A 5570-nucleotide genomic window follows, 5' to 3' on the forward strand; every position below is an offset into this window, starting at 1 on the left:
GGTGCTATCCGGTTGCCTCATTGATTTGCACACATGGAACTCCACCTTTTCATCTCCAACATGGAAGGTCAATTCTCCCGCTTCCACATCAACCAAGGCCTTCCCCGTAGCTAGGAAGGGCCTTCCAAGAATGATAGGCACATCGAAATCCACTTCGCAATCCAAGATCACGAAATCGGCCAACAATATGAACTTATCAACACGAACAAGGACATCATCAATAATCCCCAAAGGCCGCTTCATTGACCGGTCCGCCATTTGAAGCCTCATAGAAGTTGGACGAGGTTGTCCGATACCCAAGGTCTTGAAGACCGAATATGGCATGAGATTGATACTTGCCCCCAAGTCACATAGGGCTTTTGCGAAATCGGCACTTCCAATGGTACATGGTATTGTGAATGCTCCGGGATCCTCAAGTTTCGGAGCCATAGAATGCATAATTGCGCTCACTTGATGGGTCATCTTGATTGTCTCACACTCCATTGATCTCTTTTTTGTAACCAAATCTTTCATGAACTTTGCGTATCCCGTCATTTTCTCGAGTGCCTCCACCAAAGGCACGTTCATAGTCAAACTCTTCATCATTTCAATGAATTTCTTAAATTGGCTGTCACCTTTTTGCTTGGCCAACCGTTGTGGATAGGGCGGAGGAGGTCTAGGCAAGGGTGCCTTGGCTGTTGGCACCACCGGTTCGGGCATATCAATGACGTGTTCCCTAGACGGGTTCACGACCTCTTGAGTCTCCTCCTCACCCTCATCAATTTCAATTCTCATATCATCACTTGCACTTTGTTCAACAACATCCTCAACTACCAACGGAATCTCATCATTTCGTAACTCATCTTCATCTACCGTAACTTGGTTTCCTCGTGAGGCATGCACATCACCGCCTCTTCCACTTTGCATTGTCACTGCCATCACATGATTATTGTTCCCACCCGTAGGGTTTACTACTGTATCACTTGGTAGAGCACCCTTTGGGCGAGTATTTAAAGACTGAGAGATTTGGCCTAATTGCACTTCCAAGTTCCGGATAGATGTGTTATGCGAAGCAATTGGGCCTCGGAATCTTGGTTCTTTTTCATCATATGCTCGAACATGCTTTCAATTCTCCCCATCTCGCTTCCGGACGAACTCGGACCTTGAGAAAGAAAGGGGGGTGGATTGTTCGGTTGTTGGTACATGGGGCCCCTTTGAAAACCTTGCCCCGGTTGCCTTGGTTCCCGCCATTGTTCCACCCTCCTTGATTGTTGTTGTTGCCCCAATTATTGTTATTACCATGCCAATTTCCTTGGTTGCCTTGATTACCCCAATTGTTGTTTTGGTTGTTGTTATTCCAATTACCTCCGCCTTGTTGTTGGTTGCCCCAATTACCTTGAGGACGCCATTGTTGGTTTGAAGAGTTACCTCTATTCCCTTGATAGTTGTTGACATATTGGACCTCTTCGCTTTGATCCTCATAGCACTCATTTGAATAACCACCACCATCATTGTTGTTGTCATATTGTTCACAATTACCTTGAGGTTGTTGCCCTCTTTGCCTCCTTTTCAACATAGAAACACCTTCCATTGCGTTGACTTGGCGTGGGTTTTGGACTTGTTGAAATTGCGCCTTTGCCAATTGATTCATAATTGTTGTAAACTTGGCTATAACTTGGCCATGATCGTGCAATTCCTTGTGCAAATGGATGAATGTGGGTCACCTTGGGGCACGTTTGCTCGGCTTTGCCATGCCTAAGAGGTGTCGGCCATTTCATCAAGTACGTCACATGCCTCTTAGTAAGAAAGTTTCATAAAGTTCCCTCCGGCCAATTAGTTCACGATGCATTGATTTGTGGTGTTGATGCCCTGATAAAAGGTTTGTTGAATCATAGCCTCGGTCATGTCGTTATTAGGGCACTCTTTTACCCTTGTTCTATATCTTTCCCATATCTCATGCAAAGGTTCCGTTGGCTCTTGCTTGAAAGCTAGAATTTCATCCCGAAGAGATGCCATATGACTTAGAGAGAAGAACTTTGCAATAAATTTGTCCGCCAATTCATCCCATGTTGTAATAGAATGATTGGGGAGCCTTTCTAACCAATCCAATGCTTTACCCCGAAGAGAAAACGGGAAAAGTCTCAATCTCAACGCATCCTCGGACACATTTGTCTGCTTGCTACCCCAACATGTATCCACGAACCCCTTCAAGTGCTTGTAGGCATTTTGATCGGAGGCACCCGTGAAATAACCTCTTTGCTCGAGCAAGGTCAGCATAACATTTGTGATTTGAAAGTTCCCCGCCCGGATTCGGGGAGGAACAATAGCACTGGCGTATCCTTGATTGGGTAGAACTCTGGGAGCCACTCTCGGCGGTGCCAGAGGAGGGTCTGGAATGTTGTTGTTCTCATTTGCATTTATATTGACATGTCGGCCTCTCCGTGGAAGTTGAGGTAAGACCTCATCTTGTTCTAGATCCTCTACCTCCTCCCCCGCTATCACATTGCCGAGAGGGTCATTTGTATTAAGAGCCATTGTACCTGAATGATTGACACAAACAAAGTTAGTAAATAAGAAGGAAAGAGAAGCAAAACACAATACTAGCTACACAAATAGTCAACACCGTAAAGCTCCTCGACAACGACGCCAAAAAGTGATCGCAATGGACTTAACCTAAGGAAGAGTGGGCGCTAATACTTTTACCCAATAGTGGTATCGGGGTCAATTTTCCACAGGGAGCTTCAATTTGGAATTGAGTGTTTGTATGGTCTAGGACTATGTTTTACCTCCTAATTGATCTTCTAACATTTTCGGTTTTATTTTGACTATCAACTACAATTTATCAACTACAAGTTTAAAGCTAAGTTAGGCTAAGATATTGATTCTAAGTTGTATGCAATATAGAGAAAGACACTAGGGTCGTGGCATGTACCTAGGTGGTCAACTAACGGGTAGAGATTCCTAATGCAAGAATGATGAATATGGGACTTATGCTATAACCGTTGCACTCTTGTACCCACTCTCACAACTCTCGGTAGAGAGAGTGATTTTGCCCAATTGACTCTCTCGAGACCAATTGGGTAGGCCAATTTGCCCAAGCAACTTATGGTTCAAGTTGGGTAATTACTCTCTCGAGGTTTAACCCGTTAATTGGGACTACCATTCTCATGGGTCCATCCCAATTCCTTGTTGGAATTAATCTTGGGGTCATAGACTCTCTTTCTCAAGAAGAGTCAAAACTCACTAAGCTAGACTTAGTGTTTGCAACCACCAAATCTTAATGAAAACATAAGATTAATCCAAATAACAAATACCCAACATCATTCATGCACTAAACAATCACACCCATTAATTACCCACACTAGGGTTGAGCCACAACCCTAGCTAATGGGTTTAGCTAGCCATAATAGAAACAAAAATTGAAGAAATAGTAGATGAAATTGACATAATGATTAATGTTAATCTACTCAAATCCACGTTAATACTAGAAGAAATTGCCTAAAATGGACTAAAACTATGAAGTCCCGAGTTTAGCTGCTATCTGATAAAAAACCAAAACTGAAAACAACTGCACCTAAAAAGTAAAATGTTCTATTTATACTACACAGGAAAAACCGGACAAAAATACCCCTGAGGGTCTGCCGCGGACCGTGCACAAATGCCGCGCGGCCGCGTAGGGGTTTGGGTCTTCATATCTTGCTTCTGACACTTGGGGACGCGGACCGCACAAATGTGACGTGTGGCCGCGTAGGGTGTTTCTGAACTTTATCCACGCGGACTGCACTGATTAGGTGTGCGGCTGCGTGGGCTTTTGTCTTGAATGACTGAGTCTCTGACACTCTTGGGCGCGGACTACGTGGAAAGGAGCGCGGACCGCGCATCTTGACTTGAAAATTGCATGGTCTCTGAACTATCCTGCGCGGCCGCGTGGCAAAGCAGTGCGGACCGCGCAGGTTGACCTTGAAATTACATGGTCTCTGAACTATACAGCACGACCACGTGGCAAAGCAGTGCGGACCGCGCAGGTTGACTTGGAAATTGCCCAGCCTCTGAACTCCCCTGTGCAGCCGCGTGACAAATCAGTGCGGACTGTACATGTCATTTTGTTCCCCACTTCAGTTGTCTTTTGACAGTTGGCAGATTTCACTCCTTTTTGAGCCGATCTTTGGTATTTGTCATCTTGTCGCTCAAACCTGCAATCAAGCGCAACTTGTAAGTATTTTGGGACTAATTTATGGCAGTTAATGCACAAAGCTTAGATAAGAATGGGTATAAAACATGTAGAAATCACAGTTATCAAGCATATTCTTCAATCATCTCTTCGCGGTCGAGGATCCTTCTCAGCTCAGCTTGAGCATCGGTAGAGTCCTTGAAATAGATCGCCATATACTGGTCAAACTTAGATCGGCTCATTTCGGCTTCAACTCGGGCATCAACGATCTCAGCCCTAACCTTTGAAAGCTCGAACTCGAGCTTCGTAGTCATATCTGTTTGAACCGAAGCATTATCACGAGCTAAGCGAAGTTGAGCCTCAAAAGCGGAAACTTTAGCCAAAGCACCCTTCCCCTCTAAATCTTGAGCCTCTGCCCGAGCTTTTATCTCGTCATGCTCACACCTAGCTCGGCCAGCTTCATCCCAAAGGCGCTCTAGGGCCTCCGTCTTTTCTGCAACTAAAATAAACAAAGTGTTAGCCTCAGAAGCTAGAAGGAGGAATGCACACTCACCCGGGATAGATAATTACTTGCTCTTTCAAGTAGTTCTCATAATTCAAGCTCCAGCTCACCTCATACCACAAATGTAGCAACTCGACTTCCTTTTCATCGCAAATGAGCCTAAGGGATCTCTCCTTATTCAGAGCTTTTCGTAGCCTTGCTTCACGATGAAGCAGCCCGGACTTAAGCTTATCAAAGGCCTAAAAAAGAAAACCCAATAAGGAAGGGAAGGCGCAAAGCTCGAAAGGCCTATGCTGAAACTCACCACGAAGTGAAGCCGCTGGGCGTCCTCGATGGATGAGCGCACATCTGCCAACCCAGTTCCCTTAGCTTTGAAAGGGTCGACTCTAGTCGAGGCACGGCCGCTTGGTGTATGTGACCCCAGGTTTCTCGTTTCCCTCGAAGTACTGTCGACGGAAAAAGAAGGTGACAACCATGAAGAAATTATCTTTCTAGAACCAGGAACCACGGATGCGGTAGGCTCAGACGATGCTTCCGCTCCGAAGCCTCTGTCCCATTTTGCCTTGCTTTGAGTGCCATCGACCTGTAAAAGCATCTCTCGCTTATTGTTGTCATTCTTTAGCCCGGAAGCTGGCAACCCTTTACCCTCTTTAGAGGAGGGAGGCCTCGCCTCGGAAGGCTCTCTGATGCCTACAACAATAAGATTAATACGCATAAAAGGAAAATGCCTCTCCAAATGAAGGAAGGGAAAGGAAAAAATAGCATAGCATGCACTGTGATGCTTTGCTTCTCATCTGACCCGGGACAAAGCTTGCCACTTGTACTCATCATAGGTCGAGTGGGTCGCCAACTTCCGAAACCAATCCAGTAAATCAGGAACGTCGCCCAGTGCCCATTAAATTGCTGCAGAAAAAGAAA

This window comes from Nicotiana sylvestris, chromosome 8, assembly GCF_000393655.2.
Source record: "Nicotiana sylvestris chromosome 8, ASM39365v2, whole genome shotgun sequence".
NCBI classification, from domain to species: Eukaryota; Viridiplantae; Streptophyta; class Magnoliopsida; order Solanales; family Solanaceae; genus Nicotiana; species Nicotiana sylvestris.